This window comes from Protopterus annectens, chromosome 2.part1 (genome assembly GCF_019279795.1).
Source record: "Protopterus annectens isolate FY-2018-M chromosome 2.part1, PAN1.0, whole genome shotgun sequence".
In the NCBI taxonomy this organism is placed as follows: Eukaryota; Metazoa; Chordata; order Ceratodontiformes; family Protopteridae; genus Protopterus; species Protopterus annectens.
Genome location: NC_056729.1, coordinates 605190731 through 605210962, shown reverse-complemented (window position 1 = coordinate 605210962; position 20232 = coordinate 605190731). Strand labels below are relative to the sequence as shown.

The following is a 20232-nucleotide window of genomic DNA, read 5'->3' as shown; positions in this document are numbered from 1 at the left end:
GCACTGGAAACTAATGTCAGGTGGCACGATGCAAGGGTAATCCTATGGGCTAGGCTTGTAAAGGCTCCAGGTCCATTAGCCTAGTACACACTATGAACCTATGAGTGTTGATTAGCACCACAGCTGAATTGCAGCGGTAGTGTTTAAAGTCAACAGACAGTAAAATGCCAAGGTATAAGATAGCTAACAAGTATCGATTTAGACAGCAATCCTTCTATGTTGCTCTTCCTCTGTTTATTTTCATATATATATATTATGAGATGGCCTAACTTGTACAACAGACTTTTATACTTCCACAGACCTCAGACAATGTTAGAAACATAGTTTATACTGGCTACCAGGAGTTCTCATAACATAGCTTTTTCTGGCTAAATAACATCTCCTATCTGAAATTGTTAAATTCCCAGAGCTAACCAGTGTGTGTATGTGTTTGTTTGTGTGTGTTATCTCTGATATACATGGCAGTAGTTGTTTATGAGGCGACTAAAACAAAGTGAGGAAAGCATTGTAAGTAGATGGAGGGAAGTACAAAGGTGGGTTGAGATGCTACCACATTCTGTGATATAAAGCAATGCTGTTGTAGATCCAATCATTTTTTCATGTCTGTTGCGTTTCCTTAAGTCTCAGAATCCAAAGTTGTAAACTTGCTAACAATGCTTGAATGCAACCTCAGCCTTCATTCGGCATCTGCCTTCACCTTTACCTTATCCCTCCTCCCCATTTCACAAATGTAGTGAGTTATAAAGTTCCATTATTTCAACTGATGTCATGCTGTCATTTATCAGTCTTCTCAAGGATGTCTAAAAGTGTCTGTCTGACTATACGAGGTGTAGAAGCACCAGTGATGAGAAAGAAGTAATGTCATTTTATAAATGTGTATCTCTACATAAAGACCAGACTATCATAGCACAATCTTGAAATCCTAAGTAACTCTTCTCTGACAACAGTTCTGGCAATAAATTACACTACCAGCTAAGAAGTGTATTTAAAGGTTGAGACACAGTTCAACATTTAATTATTTTTCTTCCCTTATTTCACAGAGCTGAAATATAAGAAAGCAAAGACTGTTGACCTTTAGACTGGTGTATTAAAATTGCACATAGCTGTGCTGTTACCATAGCTACCACAATGAACACCCCTAATTGCCTTAATGCTTACATAGTGCTATGGGTGAGCTGCAAAACGTTATCATGGAGATTGAATTTCCAAATAATGATAGTTATGTGTTTTGCTTTTTTGCTTTAATATAAAAGTAATAAAAAATAATCGGACACAATGCACTTACTTTTTCCAGTGGGGTGTCAGTGACAATAAACTGCCAAAAAGCTCAGTCTGTTCTGAAGACTGAATGATTTTGATTAAATATACATCACAGAAGGCTATAAAGTTGTATCATTTAAGGTACTGTGGATCACAGTATGTAAGATGATTTACCTACCAATGTAATTAAACTGTTTTTCTCTAAAAAAGACACTCACTCTACCAGGAAGTAAAAAACTGGTCACATGGCACAGTGACATCAGTGAATATTTAAAGATGTTCTGACTTACTTGACAGCTACCCACAAACCAATGAAATTTTTAACAAATCCATTAAGAATTTTGCTAGGCAAAAGCTATGGTGTTATGTATCCAACAGATTAAAGTTGTCATAACATTGTTGGATTATGTTACTACTTATCATAATTTCTTAATGAAAATCTCCTACTCTGTTAGTGCTGCTTAGATCCTTGAGTTTAATCAAAACTGGTTAAAGCTTGGGGATATGCCTGTATAATCATATACTGTATATTACATGTATAGGCAGCTTAAACTTTATAATTGCATTTTTAGACTGAAATGTTTTGTTAAAACAGGATTACAATCAAAATGTTGAATGCTGGTTCAGCGAACGCAGAAAGTCGAATGTTATTTTGTCGACTTTCCATATTGCCGAACATTAGGAGATCAAGACATGAACTTAATGTTCTGAGTAGAGTTGTGATACAGTGCTGATTGAGAAATGGATCTCAGAGTTAGACTATTTAATTTGCTGGGGCTGTGGGGGGCGCAGCCCCCCTGCTAAAATGTGAATAAATGTGGAGGTGTTTAACATACGTTTGCTCTTACACTGCTATCACGTTGGAATTTCAATATAAATGTTGAATCAGTTGATGTCGATCAACTGAGTCAACATTTTAACTTATTATTAATCATGCAGGATTTATTTATTTATTTTATTTTATTTATTTTACATTTGTTGACCTGGATTGTCCGAATGGATACATGTTCATTTTCAGCAGAGGCCCAGGGAGAAAAGCTCCAACACTACAGATACACCTTTACACAATACAAGATAAACCTTTACACAATAGAAGAAATAAAGACATGATTTACTGGGTGCATCAGTATTGCCCTCATAGATGGCTAGAAAGATTTACACAGTCTTTCGTAATTAAAAATAAGTAAGGTTACACACTATCAGTTATGAGTGACATTAGGTATTGCATACAGTGTAATTTAGAACTCGTTAGAAAAAAGGAGTTAGGATTGGAACAGGGACATAGCCAGTGTGTAGTAAAATACAATTTGAGACTTTTTTTGAATTGAGTTTGTAATATCGACCGTTCATTTATATAAACATTGATATTTTGATAGTAAACCGTTAAAACATATTATAAACTCAACATCTCTATTAAGATCATGTTTCAAATGATAATTAAATTTGTTCATCATATTCTCACAGTATTTATACTGATTTTTAAAACATTCCCCTGAGTTTGAACTCGTTTTTTTTGGCTTGCATATTAATGAGCTATGACCATATCTGCCAGCTTCTGTGATTTAGGCACAGTACTATAATTTTGGCCTTCATAGATTTAGTGATGTTCCTCATAAAGTCAGACCTAGTTCTATTAACAAAATGCACATGAAGTTGTCGGGTTAATTATTTTAATCCTCTGTTGCTTTATTTAATGTCAATATATTCACCCCAAGACAGAACTTTGCTATATTCATTTGTATCAAACTGATACACTGCTTATTTACATCTGTGCAGTAAATAAATATGCATACTGAAATCTAACAAATGCTGTAGTTTCATTATCCAGTGTCTCAATCAACTTTGAAATAAACTTCTACTCTTTTAAATCCCCTAAAACAGTAGCAATTTCTCCCTGTCAATTATAATAGCAGATGTCAGTTCCGATATGGGACAACTGTAGTCAAGCTCCTTGAAGGTTAGTAGACTGTGATGTTTTACCAATCTATGAACGTATGTCTAACTGACAGTGCACACACACACACACACACACACACACACACACACACACACACACACACACACACACACACACACACACACACACACACACACACACACACACACACACACACACACACACATATACATACACACTCACAAACACACACACACACACACACACACACACACACACACACACACACACACACACACACACACGCACACACACAGATCCACACTACCATCACACAAATTATATAAGCATATTACAATATGGCAATATAATAGCAATAATGCATCAAGAAGGTGAAATAAACTTGATCTGGAACAAAGTGGTACATTTTTGACGTAATGCCAAAAAGTTCTAGTTTCATTTTTATCTTGAAACCACAAAAAACATGACCCATCTAGTGATAGCCTGCGTGGCTCCATCACTGAATCCACTGTGATATCATTGGAATATTTGTTGAATCCTAGCAAAAGGAGCTGGATTTTAACTTGAAACTCCATGGACTTTATCCATCGAATATGCAGGATTTCCATTCAATAGGCATGGACGATTTTCACATTTTACATAGACTAACTTTACACAGTGCTGTTCTACTGTTACAGTATTGTGGGCACAAAAAGAACTCTTGGTCACGACTATGGAATTTTAAAATGAAGCTGGAACCACAGTGATACACCTAGATGTAGTTCTCAATAAAAACGTCTTCATATCCAAAAATATTCTTTAAAAGAAATGAGAAAGCCATCATGGTGAGACTTAGGTGGAATCATAGCCTTGATAAAGGACCTCATTGCCCCCACACACACACATCCCGTAGTGTCCAATCCCAGTTTCATCCACCCTCGTCTCCCCAAACCATCCAGATTACTTGTTTTTTTCTTTTGTCACATTACGTCTTATTCAGCTTTTTTTCTGCATCGTTTCAACACACCCTAACTGACCAAGACTATAGTGCAATAGCTGTAGAGTAAATAACTAAATTAACCCAGAGATCTGGGGGGTTACATGTCTTCAGAAGCCATGTGATTCTAGATGCTCTGAAATCCATTTTAGATATATTTTTTAAACATTTTCATGTAAAGATGGCCTGAATGAAAATCATGACTTAGGAAAGAAATTCTTACTCTTTCACTTTGCTTTCTTGTGTATCCTTTCTACCCTTACTAACTAGTCAAGAGAACACTGTAATCACTATAGAATAAATAAATCAAATTAAGGTTCAGGTCTTATGCCCACTAGGTCCCTAAAAGTCATGGGGTTAAGTGTACATTGAGGTCGATTTTAGAGCTTTATTCTGACCTTTTTTTTCAAACACCTTTATTTAATTATCACTTGTGACACAGGCACATTTACCTTCATATAAAAGTAATCAGACTGTATTAACATAACAATCATAAATTATACTTCACATATATTGCTATATGTCATATAACCTGAGCAATATTGCATACATTATTCAATTCCTGCCTTTTTTAAACAAGAAACATCTTTATTCAACCATCACTTACTACACATATAAATGAAAACAAACCACGCAGACACAATCCTAGTTGCAAACATTTTACATCAGAAACCATACTGACACACTCTCAGCTGCAAACATTATGCATCACTTATAATCTACCGAATTTTTATTCTGACCTTTTGAACCAATGCTGGTCTTAATAAAAAACATGACTAAGGAAATAAATCCAGTCTTATTTTGTTCTTACAAGGAATGAAAAAGCTGCATGTGCGGAAAAATAGCAGTTCACATTAAACTGAGAAGACAAGGATGCATAAATCATATCTAAAAATAGTGCTGCCCCCCAAACTGGTAAAAGGCAAGGTCCAAATGGCCAAAGTCATGTATTTCAACTGGCTGCTATCAAACATATACATAGCAGACCTTTTGCGTCTAACCCCCCACATGACCACCACTTTTTGTGTACCACTTGGATGTCTGTCTGGAAGAAAATGAACATGGTAACATATTCCAACCTGTTGATTTCAGAGGTATATAAGCAGCATGGCTCCTTACTCAAACCCTTAAAAGATAGCCACCTATATACAGGTCAGATGTTGGATTGTGAGAAATTTTTAAAAAATAATGCTCACAGTAATATAGTCCAAATTGTTGCTGTTAAACAAGATACTGTCCCTAGACAAACTATAGTGACCTGTGCATATCACTGAGATTTGTGAGGAAAGTTAAAAAATAGTGATCACGTTGTCCCTAACCTGAACCCAAGCTGTGCTGACTTTCTGTACACTACTCTTAGGTTTGTGAGAAAAGTTACAGTTACAATGGCCAAACTGTCCACAGCCTTCACATAAGCTATAACAACCTTATGGCACACTTCTGTGGCTTGATTAAGAGGGAAATTAAAGAAGAATTGGCCACACCATCCACAGACCCATACACAAGCTACAGAGATTTTTATTTCCACACTTCAGTGCAGGGCCACTTTTAGACTAGGTGAAGTCCTGGGCAGATCCCAGTACTAAGCCTGCATCAAAATCCATCTATGCCATCTGAGTTGTGTTGCCATCAGGCCTCCAGAATTTCTGACAATCTGACTGCTCTGAGATGCATTTTATACCTTATTTTTGAAACATAATAACCTGCTAATTGTTTTTTACTGCTACCCATAAGAGTTATGCATGTGCCCAACAATATTTGTATGCTCACAAATAAAAATCTGATATTATTTTTTCATACTCACACACATACACACACACACACACACACACACACACACACTCACACACACTGTCACTGTCTCTGACAAGAATGATCTTTCAAAAATGCATTGATTTTTCAACATCACGGCCATGCTTATCATAAGATACAATGATATTTCACACAAGCATACACATAGATACTGTCCCTAACAGGTTTATCACAAGATACAGACGCACACACACACACACACACACACACACACACACACACACACACACACACACACACACACACACCATGCTGCACATTTAACTACAGGCAACTTGGAGGAACCCCAATTCACCATGATTCTTTCTTTTTTCCAACAAACATCAGCTTTCTACCTATGGGTCATTTAGATCACTTTCTACTTTAGAAAAAACATCCATATTATTTCTCAAATGATGTATCAGCACATTCATGACATACTAAGCTATCATATACATCATGCACTTACATTTTACCATCTTAGGACATTCCCCCATCATCACATTTTGTTTCCCAGAAGTCTTTACACTCTCTATACCAAGGTAAGCCTGGAGTCCTTATTAGAAACTCAGAAGATAAGTGAAAGAGTATACTAGATGCCACTATTTCCCTGTGGGTCAATGACCATTTCTGTAAAAGCACAAACCAAAAAGGGACCAGCACACTTAGTAGCAGATTAAAATCCAAATATTTTAATAATTCAAAAGGTAGTTAACAAGTGGTAAAGTTAGAGCCGTTTTTGATTCAACAACGCTAACGGGGCTCTTGGCCTACACTATCCATCTATTTAGTCATTTGGAACTTGATATCTTTAATAACTTTTGGGGCTAATTGTCTGATTCATGCCTACACCAGATATTATCATCTATGGCCGTTTCTTTGGTTAAACGGAGTTAAGGCGTCAAACTACAACTATTTTTGGTGTTAATTGTGTGACTTAAGCTGGGTACTGTGATTAACGGTTGGGTTTAAACGCCATACGGAGATAAGATGTCAAGCTACAATCCTTGGGCATGATTTCGATGTTTTTGCATTACGAAACGAAAACTGGAAGTCCTACCATTTCCTTGGGACAATCCTACTTAAAGATATATGCCTATTTTCAGGCTGGTACTATTTTTTTCTTTTTACTTTTGAGACTAACTGTTTGATTTATACCCACACCGAATATTGTTATCTACGGTGGTTTCTATTGGCTAAATGTAGTTAAGGTGTTAAAACAACAATTTTTTTGGGGCTAACTGCGTGATTTATGTTAGGTACTGTTTGCATTACCAAACGAAACCTGATAGATCAACCATTTCCTTGGGACAATCTTACCTAAAGATATATGCCTATTTAAGACTGGTACTGCTTTTTCTTTTCATTTTTTCTTTTTATGTGAATGTTCATTTAGAGATTTATATAGCAGTAACCTATATGAACGACAAGCCATTGGTGAACAAGGGGAACTGCTTGGAAACTAACAGCATATGGTCGCTACACCATTTGGTTTCGACCGCTTGGTTTTTTGTGGGTTTCGGACCATGGACTTAATGTGACCAGGACTAGAATATGGTGGCTATAATGATGTCACTTTATTGATATAATTGCATTCAAACTTGTGTGATGAATGGTTTGGTGATTCAAACTTGTCCAAGTAACTATAGTAAACTGTGGCTATAATTCGATGTATTGTATACAAACCATACATAGGTGTTATATAGTAAATTGTGGGTTACTGTTTTTGGTTGACCACGGTATTGGAGTCACGCAAAGGCAATTGGTTCATTGTTGAAAACATATTATCTAGTTTCTTATCAGTGGTTATTTTATGTATGTTATAATGAATAATAATTTTCTGTCCAATGTTAAGATTTAACCATTTAGGTTAGGATAATAACTGTTTATATGTTTTTGCGTATTTGATAATAGGACCATAATTATTTCCATTATGTGTATTATGGTTCTTTCAAATTGTTGTGGAAATGTATGTAGTGATGATTAACAATTCTTTGGTTATGGACATAAATTAGAAAATTGTTATTTTTGACAAAGATTGCAGTAATCACATGCGTATACAAGCTCAGTGTTCCAATTATCTAAGCTAATATATGAGCCTGTTAATTTTATAATACACAAGAAGTTGTGGTTTGTTGCAACACAATAGAATAGGAATTATATATTCCTTCCTATATAGTCACATAGAGGTATTAGTTGGGTCAAGTAAACTATACAATTATATTGTAACACCATTTTTCTATCTATCACATCATTGTATGCGTTAAGTAGGGCCTTAAATAAGTTCAGATTGTGGGTTTCGCACATTCTTTCAGGACTAACAGGACTTTAATAGAAATAGGAATTGGTATATTTTTTCTTTTGAGGACCTTGGGCCAGAGGCTATATCTCTTTGAATCTCTATTTCATGCACCATTGTCTTATAAACATAAAAACTTTAGGTACAATTGTATTAGACATGGGAATATGTTTGTTTTAATATCAATGCTTGGGCTTTTGTTCATATTATAGTAAACTTTAAACATATACATACATAAATGTTGGTATTAACATCAACATTTTAGACAAGGTTTCATAGTTGCCTGATGTGGATTATTGCAGTATAGGTTGTTCGATAGTTTGTCACTATAGTTTTTATCCATATATTGTTGATAGGACAGACATCACATTTTCGATATTAGAATATCAGTTACCCATTATCGAGGCTTTCAAACCATAATTCTTAACACTTTTATCATAATACATATTATTGTTGGTGAATATTGCTGGACTGTCGAACAAAGGGTAGAAATAACCTAATTCTTGGAGAACGGGCAATATTCTGTTTTTTGATTTATTGTGATTGGCGCCAGTAGGCCTCTTAGTTAGAACAGGGTCCAGTCACCATAATAATATACTGTATATTAGCTGACGGCACATAAGGGGCAAGGTGATAATTTTTGGCCCAGGACTGGTCTAATTAACATTAAACAAGATCATATACCCTTACGGTGGCGCAAAAAAGAATAAATATATACATATACAGATAAAAAAATTTTTAACAACAGATCCACTTATTGTAAGGGCATATGAACATATAAAACAATTCCCAGTGGGATACTTGAATACTCTTACGGTGGCTACTAAAGTAAACAAAATATCAATTTGGAATTTTCTCTACAAGTATACCACTTATGGTAAGAGTATAAATACAATACAACATTCTCACTCTGTTCTTTGTTGACGGAGCTGGACCATTTAGACCTTTGGAGCCAATTTTTGATCATGAAACTTTTTGCCTATTTAATATGGAATAAGGATATACACAAATAGAATAAGTTTCACTACTCTATTTTTTCGTCAGCCCAGCATTACCCCTTTAAAGAACTTTCCCCCCTTTTCTGGTTAATTGGGTATCAGCAACAATATTAGTGATACTCCTGTTTTTGAATATTGAACTGGGATATCCTAAGATATAGGGGTAGGTCAACCATTATATACTGAACATTAGTATATATACTTTTTTGACAAATTTATTGGATAAATTTTAATACTCCAGTTTGGGTGATTGGCTTAGTCCTGTTAATAACCAAAGATTATAACAAGCATTGGGTTCAGCTATGGACTTAAATGATATTCTAAGGGGCCTGTCAGCAGACAAGGATAATTTAGATGCATTTGGACTTAATAACAGTCAGGCCCCTATGGCAGATAATAGTATAACTAACACCAAAGAAAAATGTGGCTTAATTTTTTCCAAACTTAGTAGACAAATGAAAACTCTCAGAACCAACACATGGCATCTGAAGCTTTTTAAAGCGTATAAAATTAAAGACATTACACCAAGAGGGCTTTGAATAAATTTTCAACCCTTAGTGGCCAATATTGACAACCAATTAACACAAGATTGGGCTACTGCCCAACATCAGGCATCTATGCTCTTTGTCGACAGTCTTTCTAGATACTATGAAAGAACTATTGAAACACTTATTTTAGACCTACAAACTACCTGCTTGGAAGCTGAAACCTTTTCTGGCACAGAGTATTATCAGGGGCATTTGCTAGAATTAGCTAAAGAATTGACAAGTATTGAGGAACAACTTAAGAAAGGGAAGATACACAAGTTTAACAGGGATCTAAATGATTACGAAAAAGGTAAACCTTTCGTAACTCAAAAAAGTGTCAGGTTTAATGAAGGGTCATTTAAACCATCAAGGGGTAAGAAAAGACCCAGGCCTATCCTCAAAAAGCATGATATAATACACAATGTTACATCTGATGAGGATTTTTCATCCACTACAGATGGTGAGGTTTCCTCCAACCAGGCGTCCCCAGTGTCAAAAAGGAAGCAACTCACCCCTTTAGGATCAACAAGCATAGGGCAGGGAGGAAACACAGGCGCAGACGTGGGTACAACCAGTCTTCAAACATTACTGAAACAAATAACAACACAGTGAATAATGTACTTAACATTTCTTCTTTCACACTTACGGATGTACAATATAATGTATTGAATAAAGGCTTGAATTTTGTACCCACATCACCTGTGCCTGAACATTTCTTAGTGGATGACATTAATAATTTTTGCAGAACACTTAACTTCAAGCTATTTTTTTCAGATGAGTCTCACTCTCAAAGATCAACTGGCTTTAGGTTTGGCAAATCGAAATTTGTACCACCAATGGATAAGCATGTCTCAATATTCAAAGAATGTGTATTAAGGGATTTACATTTTTCCCAAAATTTCATAAGTAGTCACAGTAATCTTAATTCCTCTGAACGGGAAGCACTCCTACAATTGCAACACAACAAACACATAGTTATAACTTCAGCGGACAAAGGTGGGGGTATTGTGGTCATGGATTATTCGAAATATAAGGCAGAGGCACTCAAACAGTTATCCCAATCTCAGTTTTACATAAAGATGGTGGTGGATCCCACCACGAATTTCAAAACTGATATTGATTAATTTATTGATCTAGCTGTGGAGGAAGGGATTATTACCTCACAAGTAGCCACACAACTTAAGGTACCTGAACCTATGCCACAATACCTATATTTAATACCCAAAATACATAAAGATCTATTGAACCCACCTGGGAGACCTATAGTCTCAGGTAGGGGATCTCTTACCGAACCTTTGTCTGCCTTTTTGACAGAATATTTAAAGCCATTACTGACTATGGTCAGATCACGTATCCAAGACACTACACAATTTCTGAATATTATTGAAGATTCTCAACTAGAAGAGGACTGGCTGTTATGTACATTAGATGTATCATCCTTATATACGAGCATTCCACACAAAGCTGGCCTTTTGGCAGTGACTTATTGGTTAAATCAATCTAAGTTATATTCCACTGGATTCAACAATTTTTTGGTCAAATTGACGGAATATGTTTTACAAAAAAACATTTTTTATTTTGAAGGCAACCCATATTGGCAAATCAAAGGGACAGCAATGGGGGCATCTTTTGCCCCCATTTACGCAGATTTGTTTATGGGTTATTACAAACAGGCCTTCATATATGATGGCCAGCGGAATATTCATATGGAGCATATGGACATATGGTGGAGGTACTTGGATGATTGCTGGTTGGTGTGGCGGGGAGGTTTGGAAAAATTGTCCAAATTTATTAATTACTTAAATGACAATCCATTTGATATACATTTTACTGCTAACACTGGGTATCATGAAATTGTTTTTCTGGATGTGGCCATTAAAAGACTACCTGACCACACCTTAGCAACTTCAATACACAGGAAATTTCCACAATATAATACTTTGCTTCATGCTAGCAGTTCTCACCCCCGCCACATCATCAGCAACATCCCCAAGTCGCTATATTTGCGGTTAAAAAGAATTTGCTCCACGGAGGTTGAATATTCCACACAAAAACAGGATCTAACAGCAAGATTTGTGGATAGAGGATATAATCCAGAACATCTAATTAATACGGCCAGCAAAATTGAAGCTAGTAGAAGATCTGATTTATTACAATATAACAGATCAAAGGATGTGGTCACTCAGGACAGACCAGTTATTAGATTAGTCACCACTTATGGTAATAACACATCTTGGTTTCGACAAATTGTTAGTAAATATTGGGACATATTACAGTCAAATCCATTTCTCCATGACATTCTCCCTGAAACATGTGCTTTTTCGTACCGCAAGGGACGTACCATTCAATCTCAACTAACATATTATAAAAGGTTTACACCAGCAATTAAATTACAAACAACTCTTTTTGGGGATGCCTTAGTGGGTTGTTATCCATGTGGACATTGCAGTGCATGTCAGTATATCTGCAAAAGCAAGGAATTCAGTAGTAAAAATACTCCCAAGGTCTTTAACATCAACATTTTTGCAAACTGTAGTTCTGATTGGGTTATTTATTTGGCCCAATGCACTTGTTCTGCGTTTTATGTTGGGCAGACTTCTCGACCCATCAGAATAAGGATCAGTGAGCATTTAAGTTAAGTTAATATAAGAAATAGAAGAATTACTAATGCCTTATACAAACACAGCCGACATCACACAGGAGCATCATTTAGGTTTGTCGTTATAGACAAAATTCAATGTCACAGGAATTTTAAGATGGGTTGGCATACCAAACTTAACAATATGGAAAACAAATGGATTACCATCCTTGGGGCTTTTTTCAAGCCTGGATTAAATGAATACGAGGTACATGATGGCTCTTATAATTAATAATATTAATACTGTTGGTGGCCTGAGTAGGGTGGGCCACAGAGAGATGGTCAACAGCTATTGGTTTCAGATTCAGTTTGGGTTACCATTAAATATTGCATATAGATTGTTGTACAATTGAATACTTGTGGTATTAGCCTCATACCAATTCTTGGCTCTACTGGGCTTCATATATTTACAATTGAGCTCAGGGAAGCAATGTGTATTTTTGCTGATTATAATATTTACAAACAAAGAATTCATCAGAATTTAAAGAATTGGCATTTGCATATAGCCAAATTTAAATTGTTAGGATCTTAGTTGTATGTTCATTAACTAGAATGTATTTAATGATTTCTGTATATGTTCCAAATTGTTATTGCAGTATTATCCATTAAATAAGTTTAGGAGGATACCACTTTAAATGAAGGGTATAAATACAGTACCAGGATGTTAGGGTGTTTTGCTTAGTAATTGTTTTGTGTTATGTAAAATTCACATTGAAAAAGGCTACACTAGCCGAAACCGGTCTGTGTAATTGCAAGAAAGGTACTTGTTAGCTACCTTTTGAATTATTAAAATATTTGGATTTTAATCTACTACTAAGTGTGCTGGTCCCTTTTTGGTTTGTGCTTCGTTGGTTTGGACCAAGCACCATAGTCCACCGTGCGTGCCTTGTTTTTTCATTTCTGTAAAAGGACTATACAAACTAAGTAAACTGAACCACAGAAGCTACTACTACAAATCAACACACAGTGATAGCCAGGAGGATTACAGACTACAGCTTTTAATCACACATATAATGTTATGGCTCTTTTCTACTTAAAACAACAAGAGTTAATCACCTTAAATGATGGGACATAAATCAAGGACAATACATTTATTAGCATAAACAAAGTTTCAGCTTCACTTATCCATGATCTAGTAAAACAATCTTACTGATCAGGACCCAGACATCTGTTTTGTCTATTTCTTTTATTACTTTATCTTTTAACCATTGTTTGTGGGTTCAGGTCTTAAAATGCTATGTAAATAGGTGGATTCTCTCACCTAAATGAGAAAAAAATGTAACTATAATTTTTTAATCTGCTTTGTTAGCAATTACAGTCAGCATGTTTTCATTTGCTGCTTAATATTTTATGGCTAAGTCATACTATCAGGCACATTTTGTATTAAATTCCATTGCATTTCCCTAGTTATTTCATTGTTATGGTTATTTAATAGGTTCTTGTTACTGAATTATTTTTTATTTCAAACTGCTTTAGCACAAAGATAGTTGCAGCTGTTTCATTCTTCATTGTGAGGAACTTTTGTATATTCTTCGATCTGATGAAGTTATTCCTTTCGGAGAAAAGCACAAAGACACTGTCCATTTTCTTAGATACCCCCCTTTATAGACTATACACACAATGGCTCGTAAGGGTATGCGACTGCATATGGACCAATTCAACTTCCATTTGGGACCACAGCTGAGTGAGACAAATATTCCATCCCCCTGGTGCTTAGTATGCTATTCCTAATTGGCCTCTGTCATCGTGGACCCACCTCACTGGAGTGCTAGATCTCCATCGAAGTTATTCAGTAACTTTTGAAAGTTTGATTTGTATTGGTGGGGTTATTTTACCACCCAAAATTTGAACAAAATACCCAATTGTAGATGTTTACAAAGTCAGCAAAAAAACTACTATTTGCCCACTTTTCCATCCAAAAGCACTCCAAATCTTTCAGAATTGCAAGGGCATCTCTTGTGCATAGCCCTCTTCTGGTCACCCCACAGATTTTCTATTGGATTTAGGTCTGGGCTTTGGCTGGGCTATTCCAAAACTTTAATTTTCTTCTGGAGAAGCCATTGTTTTTTTGATTTGTATATATATTTGGGGTCATCGTCATGTTAAAAGGTGAAATTCCTCTTCATCTTCCGCTTTCTAGCAGATGCCTGATGGTTTTGGGCCAAAAGTGACTGGTATTTACAACTGTTCATAATCATAGGTTCATAGGTTCATAGGTTGGTACTAGGCTATGAACCTATGAACCTATGATTATAGTAATCCTCTTGACCTTGATTAAAGCCCCACTTCCAGCTGAAGAAAAGCAACCACAAAGCATGATACTGCTACCACCATGCTTCACCGTGTGGATGGTGTTTTTTTTGTGATGCAAAGTGATGTTTTTGCGCCAAACGTACCTTTTGGAATTGTGGCCAAAAAGTTCAAACTTGGTCTCATCAGACCATAACACATTTTCCCACATGCTTTTGGGAGACTTGTTGTATTGATTTTCTGTGTAAGAAAAGGCTTCCATCTCTTGGCAGCCTCCCTGACCAGTTTTCATCTTGTCTTTTCATCAATGTTGGAGGGACTTCCAGTTCTTTGCAACGTCACTGTTGTATCATATTTTCTCCACTTTTTGATGACTGTCTTCACTGTGTTCCATGGTATATCCAATGCTGTGGAAATTTTTTTGCACCCTTCTCTTGACTGATATGATTCAACAATGAGATCCCTTTGATGCTTTGCAAACTCTCTGCAAACCATGGTTTTGCTGTAGCAGGCAACTGAGTAAACGTCAGGAAAATCCTACTACCACAGTTGAACTTTATTTGGGATTAATCAGAGTTTCTTTAATTGATGGCAGGTGTGTACCCAAGAAGACTGAATGCTGTAATTAAATCAAAAGGTGATTCAACAAAGTATTAGTTTAAGGATGTGCACTCTGGGGGATGTTTAGGGGGCATAGCCCCTCATTTAGTTTGGTTTTATAATGTTCTGTTTCTGTTAAGAGGGTAAGTAAGTAGTTTCTTGTTCTGGAAAGAGATAGTCATTAGTGTTGTGAGTGTGTTTGTCTATGGTTTAACATTTAGTCTTTTGAAATTTAGCATTGTAAGCTTTCGGTGAAATGAGATTCAGTCAAATGACATATTTATATAATTTGTGGGAAAGGTCAATTCAGCGATACACTGATGTGGGTAACATCAACATAGTAACTTTGAATTGCACAGTGTCAAAACACTTCTTCACATGCTCTGGGGCTACTTCTCAGGACATGCAACATAACAAATAGTGTATTTGCAGAACAGCAAGTCCCCTTGCACCAACCCCACACGCCTTGTCATATATTATTCTGATTGGGTATGAGAACTCTTTTTCATTGGAGACCTGGGGAAAAAAGCTGTACATGACAAACAACTATAACAATATACTATACAAGCTTACATGGCAAACAGCAATAGTAATATATGATAAGAGTATATAGGCTACATGCATGAACAAACATGATATGCAAGCCCTTACATATAAAATTCACATCTTTATGCACGTGCAAAAAAAAAAAAAAAACAGATGTATGCATTTACACTGTAGCTTTTCATTAATATAAAATCATTTGTTTGAGAGTATGTCCACTTGCAATATATAACACTGACATTAATTGCATTATGACAAAAAATAAAACAGCAACCACCATGACAGAAATATCAAAAAGTAAAGCATCTGAACCTGCTAGGCATCACATTTTCCCCAGCTGATCAATTATCTAAAAAACAATATTCAGTTATCAGTGATTAAGACAATTGCCTAATTAGTGCGCATATGGACAAGTAACTTAATTCTAAATGGTGAGTGCTTTTGTAATATGTAGATGCAAGCTTTTAGCACACCAAAAAAAATTGGCTTTGTTTCATCAAAAGACTCTCTTTTCAACACAAAAAACTATTAGAGCTGATAGCTTCTGCCCTGAAAAGAGATCTAGTTCTTTGCTCTTTAGCACATGTTCTCCAAAGCAGTAGGCATGGAAAGTCATATCAAAGAATATAATCATAGACTCATCACTAGAAGGTGGTTATGACAGCATGTGGCAAAGGTGAACTTTTTTTACTGGAGTGTGACGACTGGGGAGAGATGGGCGAAGGCTGCCAGTCTAGTCAAATAGAATTTGATACATAATTCTATCAACTGTATAAATAAATGCAAAATACAGGCATGTTTTCTTGAGTGTAAAAGAATATGGTGAAATGTGGAACTGCAAAATATGTGACAACATTCCACTCTACTGGCCCAGTGAAGCATGTTGTGACCCTTTCATGTTTACAAGTCGACTCCAGTGCATCTGGATGAAGGTTTCATGCCCATTGTTTTAAGGCTAAAGTTTATGACCAGAATTTACATGTGGAAGGTGCTTTATTACGCTGGTTTCTGCTAGAGTGTATATGTGAAATGCCTTGTATTGTAAGTTTCTGTGCATGTGTTAGCTTGTTAAATAATGCAGTTTGTGGCCTGAGAAAACCTAAGTGTCAAAATGATGTAATTTGGGAGGGCCTCAGCAGAGGTGTTAGTTAGTGTTTAAAAACTATTGTTCAGTGAGAGACTGTAAGCATTTTGACTTTGGACATCTAACTCAGCACTGCTTGCTCTTTATGTATACTCACATGTAAGTTTTAGCACTGTGATTTCTTGTAGGAACAGTTAAAGCTAGCAAAGATTAATTTGGCATTTTTCTTTGAAATCAGACCTGTACTACTGTATTATTTTAAGTTTCTGTGTGATATCTGAACTTTTAGATATCTCTGTGGTGTAGTACTTTTGTCTTGTGTTTTAATTATTTATTATTAAATATTTTTAAAACCTTCTACCTGTCGCTGGTTTATGTAGAGATAAAGTATGCTTTAGAGTACATTATATATTTATAGTGTTTACTGTAATAAGCCACTCCAATAAGCCTTAAGAGTGAATAGTCACATTACCAACTGGATAATAATATTGCACATTAATAATTGGACACCCTATTAAGGGCCTTTTAGTAGCTGATAATTAACTGGGTGGTGGCAGGAATTACTACCGTATGGTCTGGGTAATAGGGGCACAGCTGGAGAACCTGTGTCAGCCTTTTCCCAGGAAAGTCTGTGTGGTTGTATAACCTCTTCTCAAAGTGTGTGTGTGTGTGTGTGTGCGTGTGAGCGTGTGTGTGTGTGTGTGTGTGTGTGTGTGTGTGTGTGTGTGTGTGTGTGTGTGTGTGTGTGTGTGTGTGTGTGTGTGTGTGTGTGTGTGTGTGTGTGTGTGTGTGTGTATATCAGCTACCTGGGCAGAGACACGAAGTGCTGATTGGACAGAGAGGGTACTGGAGGTTTTAGCTTGCCCAGTTAGGCTGAGACCTGGACCCTCTTGCTGTGCCAGTGGGGAGTCTTATGGGGACCTGGTGAGCAAAGGAGCAACCAACCCCAGACTGACTGTGATCTCTGTGTGCACTTAAGGGAAATTATACTTTACTGTGTGTATTAGTTATCCTTTCTTCTTCTAGGAGACAACCTCCCTGATGTTAGTGGTGAAGATTGAGACTCCTTGATTGCTGGGCCAGGGCACGGTCGTCACATGGAGCATTGAACTTAGAGCAACAACTTTATCTCTGAGTGAGTATACTAACAAGCCTTGGTAAAGAAGGTACACATGATAGTCTACGCCAGGCCATGGACAGCGTTCTTATACTGCACTACTCATAGAGTTAATTGGTAGAGTGCACAGGTCACTTTGATCCCATTTAAATGACTTGCCTCCTCAAGCTGTTTTTGTAAAATTGATGAGTGCAGTGAATGCATTTTAGGTCTAGTTTATAGCCCTATCACTGACAGATGTAAACTAAAATTTGGAACAGACCTACCGCAGGGTTTTTAGAATAAAATACATGAAAATGGTTCCAGAAATTCATGAACTTATCCAAAAAGGTTTAAGGTTCAAAATGGCATACTCTGTTGCAATGTAATTTATATAGAATGGCACAGATATCAATGCACACATCGATAGACAATTATCACAGACATGGAACAAAATATTTTAAATGAAGATGGATTTTGGGACAGTCGTGATATCAAATTTCTTGCTATTTGACCTTACCATGAAATTAATTTTTATAGGGTATGTGAGTCATTGTAGTTTATGTGACTGTGTTTACCCATGAGCATCACATCAGATGTAAATAAGCTACTATCTGTTAGCATGTACAGCATACCACTCAACTGTCCAGAAGTTTGCAGAATGTCTAGATTTTTCCCTCATGGTTTGCTCTTACCTTATAAAATTCATAGTTTTCTGGCAAATCACTAAAGATTGAAGTCATTAAATAATGATAGACATTTGAGTTCAGACTTCATATCCCCCATAAAATGCATGCTAAAGCAAAGTCTCATATTGTATCAACTTTCAAAATTTATAAGAGCGATATTTAAAATATGTCCCTGATTTCTGGGCCTTTGACCCCCCCACAAACATTATTTTGGTTAGCCCAGAATTCTTGTACTAAGAAGTTGGAAGGTAAGATGTGTAGCATGAGCTCTCCTCAAAACAACTTCTATTACTTTTGTGATTAATAATTTGTCAGATGACAGAACAAAGTTGAGAATAATTACAAGTCTGTAAACCTTCAATTGCCTCAAAACATGTGAATTTTGCAGATCAATTTGGTGGTGCTACAAGGAGAGAACTGGGACATAGATACAGACACCAGCAGGCATGTGGAAAGTTATTAGACAAAATATTCAAAACAAAGTCACTCAGAAAAGTTATGCTTTTAGTTCTTTATACTATATCTATATCTATATTTATATATATCTGTCTATATCTATATTTATATATAGCTATCTGTCTATATATATATATATATATATATATATATATATATATATATATATATATATACATATATATATATATATATACATATATATATATATATATATATATATATATATATATATATGGATCCCCTTCAGAAGCTCAAAGTTTCAAAACTTCGAACTTCAAATGGCCGAGTTCGAGGTTTTGAGACTTCGAATGTTTTGAATGCAGTCATCATACAGCATGGAATGGGATATTTATAATTTTCCTCACTGTAGTGCGATGTCGGAGTTGGTATATTTATTTAGCAGGGGGTGTGGGGGGGTGCAAAATTTTAAATCTGGTCTCAGCCATTTGAGGTTTGAAGTTTTGAAACTTTGAGCTTTAGAAGTGGATCCACACACACACACACACACACACACACACACACACACACACACACACACACACACACACACACACACATATATATATATATATATATATATAAAGAAAGTTAAATAGAAGTTTGACACTCATTTCCCATAGTCCAATGTCTAAATCACAAGTATCTGTATAATTCAAGAAATGATGCCCAGTGACATACCTGGAAACTGTTGCAAAATTGCCACATATATTTACTTTATACAACACAATACTATCAGGAAATCAGGAACCAATATGCATCCATTGGGAAACAAATGCATATCTTATGTACAGAGGCAGGTATAAATGTACATGGCATATTACAAATGTAATTAGGATATTATAATCTCATGACAGCTATAACCGAACAATGAAGACATAATTATTGTAAAACATTAAACAGGCATAATTAAATGAAAACATTAAGAATAGTTTCCCCTTCCATCCACATTAACTTAAAATTAAGAAAACCAGTAAACTATAACCCTTATTTAAGATCTTGAGCTGCATTTGCACAAATTGTATATTGGTACATCTTGTTTTTCAGATCTGCTTCCCCTTGTACCACACTTTCTGCTTTAATTTTTCTTGAAGTTACAAGTGTCTT

General features: G+C 35.9%; 1 protein-coding gene across 4 annotated transcripts in view; it reads right to left on the bottom strand.

Moving 5' to 3' along the window:
- KAZN (kazrin, periplakin interacting protein) overlaps positions 1–20232 on the bottom strand; it is a 2853667-nt gene that overhangs the window by 699782 nt on the left and 2133653 nt on the right. The window lies entirely within an intron of this gene.